This window comes from Rattus norvegicus, chromosome 3 (assembly GCF_021556685.1).
Source record: "Rattus norvegicus strain SHRSP/BbbUtx chromosome 3, alternate assembly SHRSP_T2T, whole genome shotgun sequence".
NCBI classification, from domain to species: domain Eukaryota; kingdom Metazoa; phylum Chordata; class Mammalia; order Rodentia; family Muridae; genus Rattus; species Rattus norvegicus.
In genome coordinates this window covers 149765977-149792643 of record NC_141536.1, presented here as the reverse complement: position 1 = coordinate 149792643, position 26667 = coordinate 149765977, and the positions used below count along the sequence as shown (strand labels likewise).

The 26667-nt window shown below is 41.9% G+C and overlaps 1 long non-coding RNA gene across 4 annotated transcripts in view; it reads left to right on the top strand.

The window, feature by feature from the left end:
* Positions 1-25829, top strand: part of LOC147995794 (uncharacterized) — a 40026-nt gene extending 14197 nt beyond the window's left edge. The window contains exons 3-5 of one of the 4 annotated variants that reach the window (XR_015684993.1): positions 17206-17519; positions 18516-18621; positions 24908-25821. This is a non-coding gene — a long non-coding RNA (uncharacterized LOC147995794). Of the gene's footprint in view, positions 1-17205; positions 17520-18515; positions 18622-24904 lie in introns of all 4 variants that reach the window. The other 3 variants (XR_015684992.1, XR_015684991.1, XR_015684994.1) reach the window with 3 other exon arrangements.
* The last annotated feature ends 838 nt before the right edge of the window (positions 25830-26667 follow it).

Below are 26667 nucleotides of genomic sequence, written 5' to 3'. Positions count from 1 at the left end.
CTCCCTCAGATAACTCTGAGATGTTCAAGTTGACAGCTGAAGCTAACTTGGATACCTACCAACAACCATACAAAATGGTTGGATTGTTGGGAATGGTCCTTTCCTGTTCAGCTCCTGAGATGACTTATAGTCCTAGTTGGTTCCTTGATGGAAGAATGTGAGAGACACTGAGCCAGGGGACTTAGCTCCAAGATCCATCTCCAACAGAAACTGAGGTAATATTTTCCTTTTAAGATATTAGGTGTGTGTGTGTGTGTGTGTGTGTGTGTGTGTGTGTGTACAGTGCACACATGTGTGTTCTCAGTTGCACTTTCCCCCATATATATATACATGAAGACCAAAACTGAACATTAGGTTTCTTGCTTTCTCACTCTCCACATTATTTTTTGAGACAGGGTCTCACATTGAACCTGTTTTCACCCTTTCAGTTAGACTGACTACCAAGTGGCCTTCCAGACCTCCCTGCCTCCATATGCCCAGCACTGGGGTCTCAGGTACATGTCACCATGCCTGGCGGGCACAAGGTGCTGGAAATCTGATGTCCTCTTGCTTGTTCAGCAAGCACTTTACTCACCGAGACATTTCTCCAGTCCTTCAAGCTACTCAATTTGAAGGCAATTTGTTACACTGCTATAGATATCTGATTCAAATAGATTTGTAAACGAGGTGTACTTTTTTCCATATTTAAGAAGTTTATAGTAACTGGATATTGAAGATGGAAAAAATGGTGGGAAAATAAACTATGATAGTGCCTCTTTCTTTTGTAGCTCCTTCAGAAATTATCAGAATTTAAGAGAAAATTCTTAGGGAACTTCTAGAAGGGTAGAAGGAAATCCCATCAAAATTTGAGAACCATGTCGTGTCTGATTGGGAAATGATCAAGATGGCAGAGCAGTTGTTTCCAATAACCTTTAACACAGGTAATCACAGGTAATAAAACCACTCCCAAAACACAGGAATTAAAAGATTTCAGAGATCAATAGAACTCATGCCAAAGCCTGGAATTGTCTTCCCAGTCACACTTTGCTATCGATGTTGGACCTTTCTCTAGAGGTGACTCCAGCTATCAGCAGGTCTGGGGCACAGACTGTTCTCCTCACTATTGCCTCACTGTTACAGCAAAAAAAAAGGTTTTAATGGCATTAGCTAAGAGAGGGCTGTACTGGCAGTTGTACATTAATTGTCAGCTTTCAATGTTCCCAGGAGCTGAGATGGTAGTAAGACAGAGCGCATAGTAGGTATTTCATACATGTCTGATCATGACAGAAAGGTTTTTATTTGTATTTTTATTTTAAGCAAGGCTGAAGTTTCTAAGGAATAAGGAGATAGCAAGAGATACAAAGAAATTACAACTACAAATCCACAGTTCATTCTTGTGCAAGCCAGCCTCCAAGATGGCAGCCAATAATACCCCACCTCCTGGTAGTTAGACCCTCACATTTACCAGTGATAGACCATATGACCAATAGCATTGATCAGAAATATTGGTGTGTCAACTTCTGAGACTAAGTTTAAGAGGCTGTGTCTTCTGTCCTAGAACCCCATCTCTCCTTCCCCTTTTGCTCAGCCTTGGGAAAGCCAGGGACCATGTTATGAAGAGACGAGGCACTCAATGAAGAATCCCACAAGTAGAGGGACTGGAGATACCTGGACAAATTTTTGACTGAGGCTGAGAGTGGACTCTCTAGCCCTAAGCAAGCCTCAAGGTCTCTACAACCTTAGAGTCTGACAGCAATGAACTCAGCAGAGCTGTTCCCAGATCCTGGACCCACAGGAACTATCAACAGTGACCACCTGATGCTTTTTAAAAGCTGATATATTTTGGGAGGCAACCCACTATGGCACATAGCCTTGTGAATTGTCTAATTACATAGTGAGGGGAATGGGAAATAAGAAAAAGAGGCAATGACATACATTACACTCTGGGCTCAGATCCCAATTGAGCTAAGTACACTGAAGGCTTCCTTAATCTCTACAAAATGGGGATAAATATCCAGTGACACATGAAACAAACAAAAAAACATGAAAATACTTATAGATTATATTCAATAATACTAACCCTAGCATTCCACAGTAAAGAAAGATAATCTGGTATGCATGAAAACCTGCATATACAGATGTTCCTTACAGTATTCCCTTTAGTGGTTTTTAAAGTTGTCAGACCCTCCTGGGGCCCAGTCAGTGTTTGTCCCCTGCTGAAGCCTTGCTAATGCATGTGGAAGTCTTTTGTTCCTAACAAAGGAACACCCTGGCCCTGAAGCAACACACCTGGGTAGTACACCTGGGTGATAATCGGTTCCTGTCTTTTGTTCCTGAGGACATAAGCTGGATTTTCCACTGTGCTTCCTGGATTTCTCCCCAGAGAACTTGGGGTATATATTTGGTGTCAAGTAAAAGATTTGGCATTCTCGTGACATGAATGACCTGAGTATGTGTTTTCTTCTTAAACCTCGCAGACCTATGCCCGGTTCTCAGTACTAGGTTTGAGAGGGCATCGACATAAAGTGAAATACTTAGTGGCTTAGGTTGCTCTTCCACAGGACCTGGGTTCAATTCCCAGCACCCACATGATGTCTCACAACTGTCTGTAACTTCAGTTCAAGAGGATCAGATACGGTCTTTGGCCTTTTCAGGTACTACATGTGTGTGGTACACAGAGATACATGCAGACTAAATACCCATATGCATAAAATAAATAAATGAAATAATATGACTCTCCTACAACAGGGAAATCGTTATGAGTAGCTTCAATGCCTCAGGCATGTGACACTGTATTTATTTTCCCAATAACTATTTTAACCCCTTTAGCTACAGAGATGAGGAATTGAGACATGGGGAAGCTGAATCATGTTCCATAGATTATACAATCTAATGATGGATTAAATAATAACAACTATCAATAGAATTCACCTTTACATAATTACATGAGGCACTATTCTGTGTGTTTTGCATACAATAAGTGATTTAAATCCTGATTCATCTGCCTCCCTGATACTTAAAACCATTAAAAACAGCCATGTGCATCAGGCACTGTACTAAGGACTTTGGTTGTGGTATTTCATTTGTAGACTTTGACATGTTATTATTAGATCCAGGAAAAAGGTAACTGAACTTCAGAAAATAAGTTAGCCATTTATTATATTGTACCTCACTAGAGAATGAAACATACATACAGGATTAACAAAAATAAAATAGAATAGGGATTTATTTATGGGGCTGGGGATTTAGCTCAGTGGTAGAGTGCTTACCTAGGAAGCACAAGGCCCTGGGTTCGGTCCCCAGCTCCGAAAAAAAGAACCAAAAAAAAAAAAAAAAGTCTTGGAATCATCTTGACTGTTCCCCCACAGTCTTTTTTCAACATGGCACCAGAGATAAACATTTTTTTTCCAACAACTTGAGTAATAGCTACAAACAGAGAAAGGCCCTGAATTCAGATACTGTGGATACTGTGAGCAGGAAGTGATCCACCAGTGTGGCTCTGGTGGCCTCATTTACATGTTCTCTGTAACGACAGAATGGTAGGTCCTTCTCAGCAGACACAGGCTTTTCAGACTCAGAGGGAATTGGCAAGCATCCAGGTTTCAGTGCCATACCTGGGGTGACAGAGAGCACTGTGGCAGGGACACGTCTACATAGCCATCATCAGGAAGAGAAGCACAGGGCTTACCAACTCATGATTAACCAGGAAGGTGGGGTTTAGACTGGAGTTGAGCCAAAGATGTGTTAACTGTTGCCATGGCAACCTCCCTGTCTCCTCTTGCCCACAGTATGACCCCAAGACTGAAAAGTACAGATAAGGAGGCATGAGAAAATCTTGGTAATTTAACTTGAGGAGAAAAAGAAAAAGAACCGGGGATGACAGTGTATGTAGGATGAGGGCTATAGGAAAGGAAGGTAAAGTTTCAGGAATAAAGACAGTAATGAAAGAGCAAACGCTAAAGCACTGTCAGTAAAGAGGCTCCTCCTGTGTGAGCCTGTCTTTTTTCTTTTTCTATTTCGTAACTTGCAGTGAGATACTTAGAGAGATTCATACAATATGAAGTAGAAAAAAAATCAAAAGAATAATAATCCCAGCCTTTCTCCCAGAGTTGTTATAAAGATTATAATGACTAATATTTGAATAGCTGACAAAGTACTTCACACATGCATAATCTCATTTAATCTCCACAGTCGATATGCCTTCCCTTGACACTTTGTGTGAGCCTGTATTACTGCACTTAGCAAACTGCGTTGCAATGATGTGTTTATGCTCTTTTTCATACCACAGACTGAAGTATCCTAAAGCAAGAGCCACACCTCCTTAGTCTTCCCCTTGACAAGCAGCACAGGCCCTGGCACACAGCAGGGGCTCTGCGGGCGATGTTTAGAGATGTGTGGATAACAGTTGAATAGATGAATGGATAGTTGGATTGAGGAATCACTGTTTTAGCCAAGAAGCAGGAAACTATGAGCTGAGTTTTAAACAAGTAACATCCACGATGACAAGACATTCCTGCAGAGAGGAACAACGAGTTGAATCTGGAACTAAGAAGAGAGCTCTAAGCTGAATTGGTAGTTTAGAAGTCATCAGCCTGTAGTTGGTATTAACTCTCCAAAGGCCACAAAGTTTCCTGAAAACCTGCAGGCTGAGGCACTTAACACTCCTTACATATCAAAGTAAGTAATTGTTTTAAAAATCATAATGCGTTAGCTCTCCCTGTATCTTAAATTCCTGGTAACTTTGGTGGGTCTCCCTCTTAGCTCTCCTCTTCCATGGTGCTCTGTGCTGGTCACTACCTTATTCCAGTTCCATGGCCTGCTTTGTCCAACCTACCCATTCAGTAGTCATAACTCTGAATACAGTGGAAATGTGTCTCCAGCCTCCAATTTTCAGCCTTCTCTACCAAGTAAACCTAACTCTCACTTAGAGCCCCATGTTCTGAATAGGTTTCTTGGGAAACCTCTTATTTTTAACCTGGCATTGCTTAGACCTGTCAATGGTATGACGGAATACCCGAGAGAACCAATGTTAGTGAGAAGAAATTTATATTGACTCACGGTTTCAGAGTGTTCAGTTCAGTTCATGGTTCTTGGCTTTAGTTGGGTCAAAATAGCATGGCAGCAGGAGCATATAGTAATAGCTGTTCTCCTGTGGCAGACATAAAACAGAGAGCAATACAGAGAGGAACCATGGGAACATGTAGCCCCTGAGACATACCTACATTACCCAGCTAGACACTATCTCCTAAGGTTTCTAGTCCCTCCCAAAATAGCATCACCATCTGCTAGTACATATAAGCATATAGAGGATGTTTCCAAATCAAGCCATAACATACTAGAAAGATGGTTCTAGTCCATCTTTCTATGACTTCCCAATGGTACCTATTCTGTAATGTTCTACTATAGTGCTATGGGTTGAATATGCAAGTGAACTGTGCCTTTAATTTAACATTTTCTTTCATGTTAGCCAAAAACTCACAAAAGCAGATTGTCTATGTAGATGTTTCCATCATGTTAGTATGTGGGGAGATTTTATGGCTGGATATTTTCAAGAAGTGTGACACACTCTGCATATACATCAGGACAATCTTAATTACAAAGAAAAGGAAGCCGGTTCAAGCTCGTTAAAGTTAAAACAGTGGACTGTATTGGCTCATGAAATGTAGGAAGTCCAGCAATGATTCTGAGATCACGACATCAGGGTCTCATCCTTCCCAGATAAGCTCCTACTTTGTGGTAACCAATAGCAACCTGAACCTCATCTGCATCTATAGTCAAAGCATCTAGTCTATCAATCACGCAGAAGAGCTCTGATTGGCCCTGAGTTGTACCACACTTATCATATCTTTACAAATACAGCATTGTAACTAAGAGCCCAGAAGGGGAACATGGAATTGGAAAGGGGATAAAAATATATGAGACTCTCAGATATGATATATACTTGTGGCATGAAAACTACATCTATACTTTCTTCTAATGAGTCATTAGTGGACCCATTACTCACTCGTTATATAGATATTATTTTCAAGAATTGTTGAAACATCGAATGGAACATGTTAGGAAAGCTATGAGATTTTGTTGTTTAACAGAAATTTACATATTAGATTATTTATCATGATTTTCTATGGGGAGATAGATAGGAGTAGGAAGGGCTCCTATTAGAAAGGAACATGGGTATCGGTTTGGGGGTGGTTATTCTCCCTCTGAAGACTTTTAAGTGTTGCTCAATGCCTTCACAAGAAATATGAATGATCTCAGGGCTGGGGATTTAGCTCAGTGGTAGAGCGCTTGCCTAGGAAGCGCAAGGCCCTGGGTTCGGTCCCCAGCTCCGAAAAAAAAAAAAAGAACAAAAAAAAAAAAAGAAATATGAATGATCTCACCAGCTTCCCACTGAGGGAAGAGAACTGAAGATTCGGGAATTTGGTTCTAAGAGAGACTTTGGAGAAAGTAGGAGACTGATGGAAATTTCTTAGAAAATGTACACAGAGCTTCGGGCCTCTTTTCATGCCCCCTTTCTCGTGAAAGTTAAACCAGGCATGAAAACAAACAACAGCAGCATCTGTAGTTCCCTTCCCAAAGCTGAACAGCCAGAGTACAGCTGAGGGAAAATTGTTGTTTTTATTAATGCCGTGTTTGTCTACTGTTTAAATCCACAGGCAAGTGTATTAGGAATTAATTTGAACCTAGAAATTACATTCATTTCCTTTGAACAGTCTGTTGATAAATTAAAAGTTAACTTGGGTCTAAAACATGCTTCACCCTTTAAAAAAAGTCACAGAAAACTGGCCAACATTAAAATAGGAAAAGACTAAGTTGGGAATTAATTTTTCCACTAATTTTGTAATTATCGAATTTCTGTGAGTATATAAGTTCCAGTTGAATTATCAACCTTGTCAGGAAAGAATGAGAATGATTTTTTTAAAAAAAAATAGCCTATAAGTCAAATTGGGTGAAAAATAATATGTACTGTTGGTATATTTTGGGCTGGGGGAAAGTGAGTGATATATTTGAGCATCATTAAAGCTGTCACTGATGAGAAATGAGGTCACTAAAGCTGACAGTGTGCTCATGATTTGAGAGCCAAATCGCCATAGAATATAAAACTGACTGAGGAAGAGGCACAGCATAACTGGCCTGTGTGGGGATCGGCTGAATTTCACTGGGAACACAAGTGGCATTGCGTGACAATTACTGTTCCTCAAGACCGTCACTCGTGTGTATTTTAGGATCATGCTTAGTTTGGGGAAAGTACGGCTGAAATAAGAGAATACAGATTTATTGAGACCACCTGATGTTAAAGAATTTCACACTAATCCGAGTGCATTCAACTTTACAAATACAGAGTATTTGTTGCTGGGTTGATTCCTATGAATGTGGGAAACATAAAACAGAAGCAAGTGTTGGACACTAGTGACTAGAACAGACTTTTGTGCATTATTCAGTATGCAACTTATTATTATTATTATTATTATTATTATTATTATTATTATTATTATTTTGGATCTATGCACCCTTTATTCCATTACCAACCACTGTGCAGCATCCAGGAAACAGCACACAAACTGGCAACCAATGCAATCCAGTTGTACAATGATCTGAGGCTTACAGTATATTTAAGCCTTTTAAATTTGAAAAAGGAAGAAAGGAAGAAAGGAAGAAAGGAAGAAAGAAAGGAAGAAAGAAAGAAAGAAAGAAAGAAAGAAAGAAAGAAAGAAAGAAAGAAAGAAAGAAAGAAAGAGAGAAAGAAAGAAAACTAAGACTAAAAGACCCCAAACCCAATCCCGCAACCAATACAAGTAGGTGTAGTGATTTAAGCATCTCGTTTCTGATGTTCACCTGGCCCAAGTCCAGTGTCAAAACCCAAATAATTCCTAAACTAAGAAATCAGCTTCGGGTAATTTAATTACTTAAATTCTTTTTTTTTAATTTTGTAATTATGTTTATATACAGAAAACTTAGCGTACATTTAACCCAGTTTAGTGGCAAGTTCTTTAGCCTTTGCCTTTTCCAGCTTGGCAATGTGAGTCACAGACTTAGGACCCAGGACGTTGCCTCCCCTGTGGCAGTGGATCTCGTCACATCTGTTTTAGTCATCCTAGGTACTGTGCATAGAGTTCTAAATCATTGTGCCCAGCCCTCTCAACCCATAGGGGCTCCACAGCCTGGGGACAGCACTCATGCATCAGCCAAGCCAAGGGAGAAATTGATGACCTCATCCTCGGTACTGTGAATGACTAACACAGGAGAGGCGACTTTAAATAGCTCGTCAATGCTGGAGAAGCATCAAAGCAGTATGTTTTCGTGGTATCCAGAAAAGCAACATGCAAACCACGCATCAGAAGGCAAAGAAGGATGACGGCTGCACACTCATGCCACGAGGTCAGGTCCACAGCAGGGAAGGTAAACATATAATGTCTCTCTAGCCAAAGAATAGGAGTGTATACTCTCCTAACAGTTACACCCAGAGACTTGTCTCCTGTAGTTTGTAAATAGTAGGTTTGTCCAAAGAGATTGTTATACTGAATTTTTTTTCAAGGCTCCAAGGAGAGTTAGAGATAACCTGGGATTAAAGTTAAGAAAGATTCATGTTGAGTACACTAATATAAGCCATGTGTTTAAACACAGACTGTTTCTGGGCAGAGCACAAGGGTAGTTGGTCCCATATCCTATACCAGTTAGCTATTTGTCTCATTGCTACTACAAACACACCTGAGGAATGCTGCTTTAGGAAGGAAGGGTTTGTTTTGGCTTATAGTTGCAAGGGACACAGTCCATCATGGAAAGGAAGGTATGGTGGCTACAGCAGGAGATATCTGGTCACTTTGCATTCTTAGTCCGGGAGCAGAGAACAATGGCTGCTGGTACTCAGCTTAACTTCTTGTTTTCATTCAGTCTCATACCCTTGCCTGTGGAATGGCACCACTCAACATTAAGGGCAGGTTTTACCACCCCGGTTAACCTAATTTACCTGACAGACCTGCCCAAAGATTTGTTTCCATGATGACTCTAAGTTGTATCAAGTTAACAACTTAAAAAAAAAAAAACCTTAACTCTTCCCCCTTCCCCCCAAAAGACTCCAAACAATGCACTGCATTATTTTCAACTAACTGGTTATATATCCAGTTACAGAGCCAAATGACAAATGTTTATCACAAAGCCTTAATTGCCTTCAATGCGCCATGAATTAATCCTCTAACTAAGCTGTGAAGAACATAATTATATCATGTCTTACTCTTTGGGTGCTAAAGTATTGTCAATTTGTTCATTGCAATCCTCTTCGAAGATCTATGAATTCTTAGCCTGAGTGAGCAGACATGTTTTGTTTGCTGATTTGTTTATCCCCGGCTCTAAAACTGAGAAAAGGAAAGGGAGAGATGGGGAAAGAAGACAAAGTTGAAAGAGGTGCCTGTTTTCCTTCCATCTCTGAAAAGCCACGACCACCAGCTAAAACGGAGAGGAAGACCGTTGATGTCATTTAAACAAATGAGAAGACTGAGAACAGAGGGCGGCTGTGACTTTAATAGAACAAAGCCCTCATGCCCAGATGCCACATGACAAGGAACAGTAGTTAGTCAGTACTTGCTGATTGTTTCCAAGTGTCAACTCAGATCTAGAATCTAGCATTAGACCTTCCCGTTTTCAAAGAGAGGCTATGAACTCAGATTTTCCATGAACTTTCTCAATTATTTTTGTCTGAATTATTTTTATTATATCCTCTGCCAAACAAAATGTATTTTCCACCGAGAGTCATCTTGTGCAGTGCCCATTTGGCCCTTAATTCAACTGAGATAAATGGCATTTTGGTCATTCAAAGGACCTTGCAATTAAGACAAGGTCCATGGGCATGTGGACAAAGGAGAGCCTGGACTCATTCACACCCACGAGCTGTTTAAAGATGGTGTCTTAGTGTAAACAGGTGCTACTATGACTGGACCATAAGTGCTGTGTGTTAATTGAGCCTTCTGCCATATTGAATGCTTATTTCTAGAATATTTTTTCACATAAATCACAAGACACTGTCCTTTGAAACCCATGAATTTTTAAAATCTAATATCAAAAAAGAGCAAGCATTAAGTAGACTCTGAGTCATGAGCTGTTCTCAATGAATTGAGATGAATAAAAAACCTTCGGTTAGAAGCCACGAAGCAGAACTGAAGAGTGAATGAGATAATAACAGACAGAACTTAGATTTTAAAAAACTGAACATATCCATTTATTAATGCAACAAGTACCAGTTGAACAATGTGTACACACATCATGTTAACAACTATGCATGTGTCATTTAATCTTGACAATAATCCCGGTCTTAGTTTGGGTTCCCACGGAAGCAAAATCTGGGGACAAAGAGTTGACCATAATTATTCCTTTGCCTGACTTCAGGCAAACTGTGGGGCAGAGAAGTGACATAAGCCATGAAGGGGCATAGCAGCACAGGTAGGAACCACCATGAACAGTAGTGATACACAGGGTGCTCTAAGAAGGCAGCCATCACATGTAATATGCAGAGGGGTTGAGATGTTTATACGCTCATCCCTTCTAGTCGTTGGCTGAAGGCTACTCTCAGAAACCTTCATTTCTTGGCATTTATAGCTGCCAGGTTGAAACAGCAAGAGGGAAGCTCTCAGGGAAGAAACGCAGGTGCCAGCAATGAAAAGCTAGGCCAATGTGCAGAGAAATGAGAAGAGCCAAAAAGACAAGGGTGGAGCTAAAGACCTTCTACTGCCTTCATGGTAGAAGCTCCTGGTAGCCCTGTTGTATAAAAAGACTATATGCGGGGTTGGGGATTTAGCTCAGTGGTAGAGCGCTTGCCTAGGAAGCGCAAGGCCCTGGGTTCGGTCCCCAGCTCCGAAAAAAAGAACCAAAAAAAAAAAAAAGACTATATGCGGAATTCACTCTTCGATTAAATGCTTGCAGACATCCCCCTTCCGTCCTTGGAAACATCCCAATTGTTTCCCTAAAGATACAGGGACATGGAAGAAACAACTTCTCAGCTGCTCTGTCAGCTACAGAATGAAGTAGCGGCAGTCTAGACATTGGTCCCCAAGTTCAAACATCAATAGCGCATCAGTGGTCACCAACAGGCAGGTCGTATATGTGGTGTCAGTACTCTTGGGGAACCACCACTGATGAGGGACACTGCAAACTAAGATAGACAAGGAAAAAAGTGACTGATACCCATGGAAGCCAAAAGGACTGTTGTCAAGGACTAGAAAGATTCTCCCACAAGCACTGTCTCATAGGAAGGGAAGGTACACAGATCTGCCTAGAGAAAGTGTAGGTTGTGAAGTTTTATAATGACTTAAAGTTGTAGCCACAAGCCACAGAAGTACACCTTGAGGGCTTCCAGACGTTCCTTCCCATCCTCTTTTGAAGATTGTGCCAACAATTTAAAATGATACAGATCAATTACCAAACTAGTAAATGTCAGTTAATAACCTGAGAAGCCGAATACAAAATGAACTCGCTAACGTCGCCTTGTTATAATTCCATTGTGTATAAAAATCAGATTTAAAAGCTTAATGAATGTATGAAAATATAATTACCAAGTTATTGTTCTTGTATGAGTGATTAATAATCGCACCATTGACTTTTCCATGGTGCTTTTGTGCTATTGAGTGGAAATATTCCAAATGATCTCTCTTTTTAGCTTTAAAACTTAGTCCTTGTAAATAATTTCAAGTTTCTCCCCCTATAAGACTCTAAAAATAAATGTGATCTTGGCAATAACATTCATTTCTAAGACCTAAAAAAAGTGCCTAGTACCTAGTAGGTACTCCTGAATGAATGAACTTTCCTACCTTTGTCAGTGGACACACCTATTATTTTTATTTTTGGCAACAACAGAGATGAATGATGTGGATTCAAATCTTGGACTGATGGCAGTTCTTAGCTGAACCACCACAGTCTGGTGATTCGACCTCTCTGAACTGTTGGGTTTATTAGTTATAAAACTATGCTTGTCTTACTTTGGTTCCTTAAAATGGACCCTGAGATAAGAACTTGGAATGGGAGCCATTCTCTACAACAAGCAAAGAAACAAAGACAACTGGACAGAAAAGAAGGCAGCGTCAATTAAGCATATGTGAGTGTGTATATATGCCCAGTCCCACCAGAAGCATTCTGGGAAATACTATCAAACTTTCCTTGGATGCTTCATGTAGACAAGCAGACTAAGGGCAGGGTATCTGCTCACTCCATCTTCACTGGTTAACAGCTACCTAGTGGTTTTAACCATTTCTGCATCAAATTCCAACTATGTGCAAAAGAGTAGGTTCCTATAGTACCAGAGAAAGCCATCGGGTGACGAAGAGAGTTGGAGATATCTGAGGTGAAGCGCCGTCACACCAATGGGACTCCCAACTGCAGATGACTTCAGAAGACCCATGGGGGAATGAGGCAGCCTGTCACTAACGGCCACTAACAATGACTGCTGGACCATAGGACCGCCTTACTAGTTGGGAGTCTCACAGGAGAAAATGTACGACGAGCAGAAACCATCCAGTGCTGAGTCGATAGGAAATTGCCTATAAATTGTTGTGGTGATTGGGGCGGTTGTTCTTGTTAAATGTGGTGGTGAAAATTGAAATTCATAAAGAGAATACTTGAATTTACAAGTCAATTCTGCGCCGTTGCCGCCTGCTCTGAAGCAAGGTCTTTCGCAAGTTCGTGAGTTATAGTCGGGAAGAAAATATGATCATTGCCCCCGTGGAACTCACCGCTACAAGGGACAGCCTGACTCCAAAGTTAATGTTGATTCCTCTCCTACCTCGTTCCGGCGCTTTGGATGGGCATGAGCTTTCTTGATGATACCAGGAGAAAACAGCACAATGCACACACATTTTATTGCTAACTGAATTAAAATACAAACTAGGCCGTCACCTCTGCAACAACTCCCGTTCTCCACACGTGCTCCGTATGCCACAGCCAGTGCCTCAGACTATAAATACGTTTATTATAATGTGACTTCCACCCTCCTCCCCACTATTACCCACCCACAGGATTTTCATTTATGTTTCTCCAGCAATAAATGCTGAGAAGATTCAAGGGCGAGGAGTTTGTTTGAGAGGCAATCTGAGAAAAAGTCCAATAGGGAAGTGTGGGAATGAGACAGGACAAAAGAAGGTAACCTGATTTAGGGGGTTACCAAGCAGTTATCACTGTGGGAAGCTGGATCTTAATCCTACAGTGAGTTCTGGAAATCAATATGGTGCATATGGTGTTATTCTACGAAAGGAATGGGAAGCTAGGGTTCCTGGTACACCAACCCCCCCCCCATAAAATGCTTGTGGAGAGCCTTGTTGGGGGTGTTAATTCTCTGTCACTTCTGGTCTGCTGCGTTCTGTTGACCACATACCTGAGTGGCGGAGGAAGTCTAAGGCAGTTGGAAGTCAGGCAAGAAACACAACCACAGACACGTTTTTGCATATCCCTCTACTTCTGAGGATGCTGCTCCTTTAGCCTGGGGTGTGATGATGGATAATCCTGGGGCCAGTGTGTAGAACTAACATGTTCTCTTCAAATAACATAATGCCATATGGAACAGTGACCATCACAATCAAGGCGAAAGACAGGTACAAGGAACGCATAGAGGAGCCTCAGCCGAGAGCACTTCAAGACACCTGTCAGACAAAGCCACAGAGAAGAGATTCGTACCACAGACTTCCCTTTGCGTCAGGACTATGTGATAGTTTCTTTTCTGTTGCTGTGATAAAAAATACTTGACCAAAGCAACTTAAGGGGGGAGGGTTTAATGCAGGTCACAGTTCAGAGTGACGGTCCATCATTGCAAAGGATGTCACAGCAGCAGGAGTTTGAGGCGACCTTATCCACAGTAAGGAAGCAGAGAGCCACTGGTGAATGCATGCTTGGTGCTCAGTTCCTGGCCTCCGTCTTTGACAGTCTAGGATCCTCCTGCCTGGGGAATGGTGCCATTCACCGTGGGCAGGTCCTCTTGCTTCAATTAACATAGTCAGGATCATCCTCCATAGCCATAGTCAGGGGCCCATCTCCCAGGCAGGTCATTCTAGATTCTATCAAATTGGCAATTAGCACTAACCACGAGACAATCTCTTCCATATTATGGAGACCCTGGTTCCTGGCACATTTTCTAGCACATAATGGACATTCAAGGAACAGTTTTAGATGCATGCATGGTGTTTGCTAAGAGTGTAAGTCTTGAAGGATGACCAGGTACTCTAAAATTTAAAAAAAAATAAGTGCTATCCCCAGTATAGGATTATATAAACCATGCAGCTCCAAACTGGAAGGGTCGCAGCACAGCCTATTAATTTATTTAAACTCTACAACCATTTGCAAAGGGTTTCCTTCCACCGAGGCCCAATCTGACTTCCCTGTGACTTCTACTCTCCCATCCTACCTTTGCCTTTAGAGCAAACATAACAGCAAAACCGATCACCTCTCCTTCAGGTCACAGCCCTTTTGATAAGGACGGCATGTCCTCTCACATTTTTTTTACAACTCTGCTCTCTTGTCAATATCACAGAATGAAGAGCGTCCTGGCTGTTTTTATATCCACATGACACAAACTGGAATTACCTGGGAAACTGGGAAAATGTCTCCATCAGATTGCACGTAGGGGAGTCTGTAACGTGTTTCCTTCATCCGTGTTCATGCAGGAGAGCCCAGCCTACTGCGCTGGGCACCGCCCCTGGACAGGAGTGTGTAAGAAAGCAGGCTAAGCCAACCATAAAGGAATGAGACAGTGTTCCTCCATGTCTTATACTTCAGTTCCTGCCTTCAGGTTCCTGCCTTGAGCTCCTGCCCTGACTTCCCTCAGTGATGGAATCTCACCTGAGAGTTGTAAGCTGAAATAAACCTTGTCTCCCCCCAAGTCGAGTGTGGTCATGATGCTTTAATGACAGCAACAGATACACTAAATAAGACGATGGACTCATCCCAGGGGGTTACATTTTAGAACCTCCCGTCAAGGACATTGGTCTCTTCCAAACCTAAATTCCACTCCTGCTGGAGCCAGTCATGTGTTTTCTAGTAACTAACTCGGATGGCCCATACCCCACTTTCTCATCTATGTAATGAAGGCCACAATGCTTATCTCATGGAAGACATGGTGGGCATTTTAGAAGGTTATTCTCTCCCACCAAACCTACCGACCTTTTATCCAGCATGTTGCTGCTAAATCACTTCTCTTTGCATGCCCTGGCCTTGTGAGCCTTCGATCCATAAGAAAAATGAGACCTAGATAAAGACTCATCTTACCTAGGCCACTGCCCAGAGGATTGAGTGCAAAGGGAGTCTTTTGGGCTCCTCCCTCCTCTTCAACACTTTGGAGTTAAGTAGCTGCCCTTGTTCCTACAAAAGCAGGAATAAGTAGTGCCAGCGCATCCACCTGCTGAGCAAGGGGACTGATTGCCCAAGAAAGGAAAGTGTCACCCAAGGAAATCAATACAGATGAGGCTCTGAAAAGGTTGACTGGCTGCCCAGGATTAGATATTGATCTTGCTTGTTTCCCTGGTTATTGCTCTGTTCACCACCTGTGGCGGCCACTTCTAATCTCCTTCTAATACCAAACAATATGAGAGCGCCAGCCCAAACAGGCTTGGTTCATGACTACTGTAGGACATAAAGAGGTTCCCAGGACTTCCGCCCAAAACAGTGGGAAGACAAAGGGAAGATTTATCCCAACAGGTTGGGTGGACAGTTTAAAAGAAGCTAGATACTCAGGTTGAACTTGAAGCAAAGCCTGCCCCACAAATCCTTTGGTTTTCTAAGAAGATCTGCGCATGAACATTTAGAACATTAAAAAACAAAACAAACAAACAGATCAGAACCCAGCCGTGGTCGATCATACCTGTAATTCCAGGATTCAGGGGCTGAGAAGGAAAGATTCAAAGTTCAAGGCAAGCCTGGATTAACTAACAAGATCCTGTCTCCAAAAATTAAAGATAAAAATGAGGAAAAAGAAACAAAAGGCAAAACCTCCATGAGAAAGATGATAAGGTAGGGGTGTGTGTGTGTGTGTGTGTGTGTGTGTGTGTGTGTGTGTGTGTGTGTGTGTGTGAGAGAGAGAGAGAGGGGGGGGGGATGAATAAGTGTAATAAAGCCCTGGATTGAAATGGTAATGGATGTAGTAAGGCCATATTAAGGGAACATCATTTTACTTACCAAACTAGAGGCTCTTTTTTAAATGATAATATTGCAAAATAGTGACTATTCAAAGAAATGAGTGAAAGTAATGAATAACTTTCTCAATTTAATTTGCTATTTCAAAAGATAAAGTTCATCATATACTTTGGATCAGTAATTCCACCTCTATGAATTAACCTGTAAGATGTCATTAAGAATGTCTACAAAGCTTCTCTAGAAGTCACAAGGCACGCTTCTCCTTCTGGAGACACTAAACTAGAATACACAGAAGGTGATCACCTAGCCCAGACAGAGAGGGTATTTCAGTGATCGTCGTTCAGTCTTCTTCCGGTGTACAACACGAACTTGCCTGAAGGGCAGGGGGCAAGGCTAAGAAATCCTCCACCCTTCACTAGCCAATAAGCACATGCCCATCACTATGTCAGGGATTCAAGAAAAATAAAATTTATTTTGAAGCCAGACATGGTGGCATACACCTACGATACTTCACTCAGGTAGTTCAGCAAGAGAATGTCAATCCAAAGCCAGTCTTGAGATGGTGGTTTGAAGAACAATGCACTCTATAGGCTTATATGTTTGAATGCTTGGTGTTAGCATCAGGTACATCCGTGAACAGACAGAAGCTGTTACAGCCCCAGCCCCTGGATCCAGCGATACATCATCTCTAGGCGACGGCTCCGCGCCTGAGTCCATTACCCACTGCGCATGCACCACCTGCGTCATGGCCTGGATAAAACACAAGTACCCTGACCCAGAGCTCTCTTCTTTTTCACTTCTTCCCCCTCATTCCTGCCGCCCCCTCAAGAGGTGCCTCTGTTAATAAAGGCTCTCATGTGAGACCTGCGCTGGCTTGGCGTGGTTTGCCCAGGAGTACACCATTGCATCTAACATTTGGTCCCCTGTTACTAAAACTATTTGGGAAGGATTGAGAGGTGTGACTTTGTTGGATTAGATGTGGCATCATCATGGGAAGTGTATCGCTGGGGGTAATCTCTGATATTTCAAAACATCACAACAAGCCTAGCGTTCTCTCTCTCTCTCTCTCTCTCTCTCTCTCTCTCTCTCTCTCTCTCTCTCTCTCTCTCTACCTCCTGCCTGCAGATCGCGATGTAGCTCTCAGCTGCTGCTCCAGCACCATGCCTGCTTGTCTGTCTGCCGCCATACTGGACACCATGATGGCCAATGATTCGCCTTCTGAAACTGCAAGCCAGCCCCGGATTAAATGCTTTCCTACCCAAGTTTCTTTTCATCATGGTGTTTTATCCAGGAGCAATAAACCTAACTAAGACACCAGGCCACATAGTGAGACCCCCTGGAGGGAACAAGAAAAAAGTATAGCTTTAAAACCATTTAGGACAGCTCTGACTAGACGATTAAAACTCTCATCAATTTGTCTCACTTTGTTAAACTTTCAGGTATGGGCCTCTCCCATCTCTGCTGGTTAATATTATAATTAATATAATATAATTAATTAATATAATCACTGTACTATTTATTTTGTTATTGATTATGTTGTACACTCCTTCGCACTTATCCAAATATTGGGTAAGACAAACTTATACAGAACCCTGATGTGGGAAAGGTGGTGGAGCACGCCTTTAATTCCAGTATTTTGGCACTGGCAGGCAGATTTTCATGAGTTTGAAGCCAGCCTGTCTACAAGGTGAGTTCTAGGACAGCCAAGGCTGCACAGAGAAAACCTGCTTCAGAAAGCTTGGGGGGGCGGGTGCACCCTGGTGCAAATATTTTTATCTTGCCTTTCCTTGGTAGATATTGGTCACACATGACCTACATGAGAACGGTATTGATCTCTGATTATTGATGATACATGCAGAATCAGTCCCTGACACCAATACAAGAGACAGGGTTAGCAGAAGGCGTCTTGACAGGGCTGGAGCTGTGGCTTGATGATTAAGACCCCTTGCCGCACAATCATGAAGACCAGATTTTAAATCCCAGCACTCATGTGACAAGCCAGGCATCCTGCAAACTCTTCTAACTCTAGTTTCAAGAGACTCCCTGTTCTAGGAGGGACATACATGCCTACACACACATATACATATACACTCACACAGAAACATAGAACACACATAAATAAATAAATCTTTTTTAAAAGTTTCTTGACAAATCTGACTTCAAGTAGAAAACAAAATCTGATATGTGATAGCGTTTCGGTAGTTCAGGTCAGCTTTAAGGTAAAAAGATACCCGTGTTTACCAGCTACAGAGAAGAAAGCAGAGAAGAGCACTGTGGGAAAGTATTTATATGCTCAGTCACCAGGGAATAGCACTATTTGAACTGATTAGGAGGTGTGGCCTTGTGGGAGAAGGCACATCACCAAGGGTGGGCTTTGAAGTTTCAAAAGCCCAAGCCACACCCAGCTGCTTGTCCTCTCTTCCTTATGCCTGCAGTAGTAGAACTCCCGAAGTAGAACTCTCAACTATTTCTCCAACGTCTTGTCTGCCTTGTGCTGCCGTGCTCCCTGCCATGAGGAAAATGGACTAGATATCTGAAACCGTGAGTAAGCCCTAGTTAACTGCTTGCCTTATGAACTGCTGTGGTCATGTTGTTTCTTCGCAGTAACAGAACTCTGAGATAGACATTCTCTTGATAACCTGCTGTTGTGATGTACTAATGAGAGTTCTAGAAAGCTAATCCTGGGAAGCCTGAGCAAAATAACTTCAGACAAACTACTGCCAAACGGAAGCCAGTCCTTAGGTAACTGCTTCCCAGTATTTGCTACTAATTGCCATAGTAACTAAAGCAAGTAAACATAATTATTCCACTTCCCGTGTCCATGTTCCGTTCCCATAGGACTACACAGAGGTAGACCCATTTGTTCACTCTCCTTATAGGTTAGTTTTGCAACGTGTGTTCATCAAAAGAATGTGGGACACTTTTGTAGATCAGACGCCAATGGTCTAGTTGGGAAACCTGTACTTGAACCTCTACTTTCTATTAAGGCAGAAAGTGCCAGAGGAAGCAGCTAAAACTGACACTTAAGTAAAGTTGGGACTCGTGTATTAGCCGAAATGTTTCAATTTCTTAAAAACCACTTGGAGATCCCAGACTGAGTGGAAGAAACAGTCAATACATACCAACAACAATACAGAGAGGTCACCCAAAGTGGCAAGAATTTTTAAACAACCAGCAGAGAAATGATCCCATGAGCAATTTGAATGCGTAACCGATGAACAAGCAGAAAGCATGAGAAAATAAGTGTAAGCCATGAAGGGAAACTAAATGGAAACTTTAGAAATAAGCACAGGAACTAAAATATGTAAAACTCGGCCGATGAAGTCTAGAGAACAGAAGAGGAAGAAACTGTCCACCAAGTAGCATGAGAATAGAAATTATACAGCTCGGAGAGAAAATAAGCCAGACGAATTTTTGAGATGAAAAGATAAGATTGTAAAGCAGAGCTCTGGGGATGTGCGGAACTACAGTGAAAAGGTCTAACGCTGATGGGAGATAAGCCTTGGGAAGCAAAAAGAGAGCGGACAAGTATTCAGAGAAAGAATTACTATGCTTTTTTAAAAATTTTGTTTTAGAAAACACAACAGGAGCAAACATTAAGCCTGATAAGACATTGATTCCACATCATAGGAAAATTTCTGAAAACTAATGACAAAGAAAAATATCCTGAAAGTAAGGAAGAGATTGCAGCTCGGGATGAACTGGGAAGGAATTTGAGTCGACAGTGGATATCTGGTCGGAAACGTGAGAGGTGGAAGAAGGCAGTACAGTTTTTTAAATGCTGAAAAGTATCGATCTCCAGTAGTAACCTTCCAGAATGAAGCAAAAAAATCAAAACCATGTTTCCAGATGAAGGAAAACTAAGAGACTGTTCTTAGTAGAGTATCTCTACCCAAGAAGAATGGCTAAATGAATTTCTCTAAATAGAAATGAAATAAATAAAGTGGGACCAAGGACATCCACAAGGAAAACGGAATATGATGGTTACAATAGGCTTTTGCTCTCCTAATGAATTTAGTTTGATGATTCAAGGAATACACACACACACACACACACACACACATACACACACGGGCACGCGCACACACACATGCACACGCACACAGACACCTACACACACATGCACACACAAATACAGGTGCACACACACACGCACACACATATATATATATATATACATATATGTATAAATATATATGACATGAACAGGAATTATATGCAAAAATTACAAATCCATGAAGACTTAAACAAATGGGGAAACTCGTGTTGAATTGGAAGATGAAAGATATAAAAGCTGTCCACTCTCTCCAAATGCACACACACACACACACACACACACACACACACACACACAGTTTAATTCATTGGCTCCAAATCCCAGCAATATCTGCATATGTAACTAAGAGTGTTCTGATACATATAGGAACATGCATATAAGAGCTAAGATCATTTATGTAAAGGGATAGAAGGGGACGAATTAGTACCGCTGTGCCTTTCCCTGCAAAACTGATGGGCTAGAAGTGGGACACCAAAGGTGGCAGTGTTGAAGGGGTGTGAACAGTTAAGTGATGGGGACTATCGAAGGGCCCTTGCGTCACTGAGGACACGATCCGATCCTGGGTGATTTCTTGTTATAAAAGCCTGAGCCTGTCTCTAGATCACTGTCTGTCTTCCTGTTTGAAGGGAGATCACCCGCTCTACCATTGCCATGATGTAATAAAGCCCACAGGGTCCTCACCATGGCCGAGCTGATGTCGGTGCCGTGTACCTTTGTATCTGCAAAAGTGGGTAACTAATCCTCCTTGCTCTGTTAAGTCTCCTTGGGTAACGCATAACAGTGACGAGAAGCTGCTCGATAGGTCAGTACATCGGAGTTCAGGGCTTAGTGTACAGACAAGACAGTGTGACAGCAGGGAGCAGACAGTGACAATCACTGGCCATTCAGGAAACAAGAATAAGCCCACAAAACCTAGGCTCACCCGATTTTTTTGAAAGTAGAAGAGTAATTTAATAGGTAAAAGCAGAGCCTTTTAATCAATGATTATCCCACAGCTGGACTTCCATAAGCACAAAAGGAAATAATGAAACTCAATCTAATTTCCATACCTTATATGAAATTAGCCTCACTTATATGAAAACATAGTTCATATGAGGAACAGATTTAAAGCATAAAATTGAAAATGTTTAGAAACATAGAAATATTTTTGGATCTATAGCCCGGTCCATACAAGGAAGACTTACAAAAGAATGATATAGTTGATAAAGGTTGGTAACTTGGATTTCATCGAATGAAAAGCTTTTACTCTATGAAAGACCATGTAAGGAGGATCAAAAGACAAACCACAGAGGGAAAGAAAATGCTCACCAATGATACATCTGACAGACAACTGGTCTATGATATATAAAAAGAGTACTATCGGATCCAAATTAAAGAGCAATAGCAGCATGCGACATGAGACCTATCCTCAGCACCCACCTCCACAGCTAGGTGTGCTGGTGCACATTTATAACCCCAGCTCAGACACAGGAGGACCCCTAACCCCACTGGCCAGCCAGCCTAACCTCTTCAGAGAAGCTAAGCTTAAGATAGCCCCCAAAACACAAACGAGCCAGGCATGGTAGCACGCACTGTCATTCCATCACCGGGGAGGCAGAAACAGGCAAATCTATGTAAGTTTAAAGCCTGCCTGGTCTACATAGTTAGTTCCAGGATAGCCAAAGATACGTGATGAGACTCTGTCACAAAACAAAACAAAAAAACAAGAATAACTCCTCAAGATTGTCTTCTAGCCTTCACAAACAGATGAAAGCATATGTGTGCATATCCCCATATACAAACGCACACACATTAATAATAATAATAGTAATAATAATAGTAATAAATGAATAAAATAAGCACCCCGCAGTTAGAAAATAAGAAATAAATAAAGAAAATAAGAAATAAATAAAATAAAAAAACAAACATTTCGCTGCTTGGATATTTAAATGACTATAAACCCATAAAAATGCTTGACATTCTTAGCCACTAACAAACACAGACCGAAGACACAATGAGATTCACTGGCTGAACAGCTGAAATTTAAAAATGGAAAAGGTTGGCACTGCCAAATACTGGCAAGGATAAAGAGAAGTCAGGTCACTCCTGTATCCTTAGTACAAATATAAACTAATACAGGCAGTCAGAAAAATAGCTTAGCAATTTAAAATCAAAAAACTATATATGTAACTACCACATGACCCAGCCATTCAATTTCTTGGTATTTGTCCCAGAGAAATGAAAACATGTTTACATAAAAATATGTATGCAAATGCTTCTAGTGGTTTCAGTCATAATAGCTAAAAAGTAGAAGTAATCCTGACACCCTAGAGTGAGTCCATGATTTCTCAAGCTGTGATACAACCCTACTACGGTGTGAATATCTTTGCCCACTCCAACAAGACAATAGTAGCTGGAGATTTGAGGAGGTGTTTGAGCCACGTGGAGAAGCCGATGGCTGTGTACTTATTGAACCATCCCCCAGGTTGATAGCTGTCCTTTTCCACCACGTAAGTAACAGCAAGAAGATATCACCTAATAGCCAGAAATCAGACTTTTATCAACACCACATCTACATCGATTTCGGACTCCTTCACATCCAACTGTGAAATATTTATCTTGTACAAACTACCTATTTTATGAAATTTTGTTACAGCAGCCCATGAAGAAGGCAATTCTCTATCGTGAACTCGGCATCAATAAGGGAATGAACTATTAATACAGATTGAGTAGTTGAATCGCTATAGAGTTTTGTGCTCGCTGAAAAACTCAAATCTAAAAAATATATATGCCGTACGATTACACGCACATAGCGCTATTAAAATGGCAAAGTCTATGGATCAAGAACAGACGGTAGGTGCCAGGGCTTAAGATGGGAGTGAGGGCAGGCAAGAAGGGGTGCAGCATATGCAGATGGTGGGTCTTTGTGAGGTGAACAACTTCTATGTCTTGGTTGGATAGGGTATCCGAGTCCTGACTGAGGCACACCATGAGATGTTTTCCCGGGGTAAAGAGAACACCGGTTCCCTCTACTATCCCCAGTCCATGCATATGAATGTATAATCACATCAAAATTAAAATGATAATTTAAAAAGTAAACTGAAAGAATATGACAAAAAGAAATGATGACGTGTTAGTTCCAAGCTGAAGCTAAAAGACCCTTTTGGCTCTCTATTCCATCCCTACCTAGACATCACATGGACAAGCCTGGACTAGAAACACAATGAGCAGGTCCCATAGGAAGCGACCATCCAAACCGATGCCCTCGAAGGACCAGTATGACCAGGCCAGCATGGTAGTCAACTGTGAACGTGTGACTGAGCCCAGCAGAGACCAGGGAAACTGCCCAGCTTGACCCTGCAGACTTTTAAAGCTGTGAACTAAATTGTTGATGTTTGGTAGTTTCAGACAGCAGAGTTTTTGATAATATTTTACAGAATACAAGCTAACTTAAGGGGAGAGAGAACACATTTACATATTTCAAAACCAATTTACTGGTTGTTTTGAAATAGTGTATAACTGAATTGGACATCAAATGAGCACCAGTAAAAATAATATAAGCCCAAAGCAGAGATGTAGAATAAAATCCTTGATCCCACTCATAGGTACAAAGTAGGTCTTCATTAAGGAGTCAGAGTGGCCCTTTGTGTAGGCTTGGATCTTTGATAAACATGGCATTTTAGTGTTCATCGGCAACCACTAATCCTGACCCCAGCACAGAGGACTGTCAAAACATCCCATTCAGCCCTTAAAGGCTTCATAGAAGAGCTGCCCAGACATTTGACCTCCATTTCACAGCCACACAATCCTTATCAAGAGCTGAATATATGTGGAGAATATCTAAATGCTTCAACTCCATCCATTCCTCCAGGTCTCTAAGTACTGTCCTTGACTCAAGCCACTTCATCCAGGAATGAGGGAACTACAACTCTTCAAGGACATGCCTCTATTAAATTGTATATTGACATTCAACTACTTCCCTATCCAATAAGACCAAGTTTTTTCAGTGAAACTCAACACTGTACCAACTCTATAGTGGGGCTGAGGACTGATCCACAATAGGAGTTTGCAATGAACACTGCTCTCTGCCTTTCTGATCAGGAAGAACATACCCACCCTAAATGGTTAGTTTCTGTTTCCTCTAACTGGTCCAGTTCCAAACTGAGGCAGGAGAGAAAGATGGGGGAAGTTATAGGTACCTGAGAAGGCCTTCATCCTAAAGTCTGATTGAAGCTTTTGCCAGCTGAGAATCAATAATTCCAGCACAATTAACATTTGCAGTGAAGGTTGCTGACATAGAGACAATTATTCCTTTTATACACAAATGTGTTTAAATAAAAATATTAAAATAGCCATGAGCCAGCCATAAGACCTGAGTACATGTGACCCAGCAGAGCCTCACAAGTCTCCTGAATGTTTTCTGTCCCAAACAAGACTGTTGACTTTGCTTAGAGTGAAGGTATCTTAACTCCCTACATCCCTCAACAGCTAGACACCACACCAGCTGTAATCCTGTATAGTACACCCTGGAAAACACCTTATGATCTCATTAAATTCCTTAGCAACCCTTAAAGCATGTTACGACAGAAATCAACAAAAATCCTACATGTGGCTATTGTAAAGATTCGTGACTCGACTTTTGTGAGAAACCCACCCCTAGCTCTCGAGCATCTTCTGTCCTCACCAAGTCTCTCTCTTAACTTAGGTGATTATAATCTATGTATTTTAAAACATCTTTTAATGAACTCCAGTTCTGCATCATTCTAACTCACACATTCTTTTCTTCAGCAGAGCCGGAGGCTGGCTTGACCGGAGTAGAGATCACTGTGAACAGAACCCCAAGGGCTACTGCGGACAACAATATGGAACTCTGTCTCCATCTGGCTGTGATTGACAAACCCATTCTACTGAGACTCTTGATCCAGGCATCATCAGACTCCAAGCCCAGTTCATCTCTCCTATAGCCTCAGTGACTCATCTTTATCTCAAAGCCAATGGCCTGGACTGGGGCACTCTTCAAATACACTAGTAATATAAAGGTCTTAAGCCCCATAGGTCACATAGGAGTGAATCTACAGATTTAACCTTGTTTGCCTGGTGAGTTAACCAACATGGCACATGGATCACCAGGAGGGGGAAACATGGGAATCACCTGTGGTAGTGCTTGGAGGCACCAACTGCCACATGTAAGCTCACAGACACTCAGAGAAACGTAAAGTCTCCTTAAAACCGCCCAACTGAACAGTGGGTATATCTGCCCCTTTCTTGTTGATAAGACAAAGGTGCTAACATAAGCAGAGTAAGAGAAGGCAGAATTTATTTCAGCTCACAACTTCAGAGGTTTCTATCCACCATGGCAGGGATGGCATGGTGGAGCCAAATAGCTTTATGGCAGGCAGGAAGTAGAGATTTGAAACAGAAGATAGCAAGGAACAAGGATAACCTTCAAAGGCACTCACTATTTCCTCCAGCAAAGCCCCACCTACGAAAGTTCTCTCCTCCTCCACAAAGAGCACTGCTATCTGTGGACCAAGCCTCAAACACATGGGCCTGTGGGGGGTGATCAATATCCCAATTATAATGATGGGCGTAGCCAAGACACATCCTTGAGTTTCGTCCAGAAGCTCACACTCTTCCTCCAGACTAGAGCCAGAGGATTCAGCTGCAGCAGCCTGCTTTTGTAAATAAAGTCTTCCTGGAACACAGCCTGTTCATTAGTCTCCTATTGTCCATGCCTGCTTTCACACAACAGCAGAATTAAGTAGCAGTGGCAGTGTCTGTGTGTTCCCTAAAATATTTATTGTGTCTTTAAAAAAAAAAAAAAAGGTGGCCCTCTGGAGGGAGCATTACCTGACTCACCTATACAGCCAGACAGGGCTTCCTGGAAATGCTTCCAGGCTTTAGCTCAGACTTAGCACATCAGACTCTTCTAGGCTAGCGGTCTAAACAGTTTCATCAAAGTTAATAAGCACTAGCCCAGCCCATAAGAGTTAGTGTCTGCTGCCCATAGTCTTGGCTCTGATGGACACTAAGGGATAACTATCCAGGCACCCCTGCTCCCTAGGTGCGATAACACTGAGACATGCTCCACAGTGGCTCCCAGCAGAGATGACCCCAGTGGCCTTACACACAGTAATAACGTGCTTAATTGTGCTCCTTTTCACTGCCTGTCTCCATGTTCCTGGGTCACCTCCCTCTATTTTACTGATAGTTCCTGGGATTGGTTCCTAAATTAACCATTTGTCTTTGAATCCCTATCTCAGGGGCAGTTTCTGAGCTTGCCTTTAGGACCAAAGTCACGGACAAAGAGAGACTGTTCATTGCAGTTTCTATGTTGGGTTTTTTTTTTTTTTTTAATGCCACATGCATGATAATTCTCCTGTTTCCATCAGGGATTAGCCTTGAGGCCACACTCAAAACAGGAAGGAGATCGGGGATGGGAGGAGAGTCACAAATAGCAATCAAGAATGGCCCCCACCTAGACAGAGATAGCAAGTAGTTGGGGGCAGGAGAGCTGGCCTCTAGCCATACAAGGAGACAGAGATAAGAAA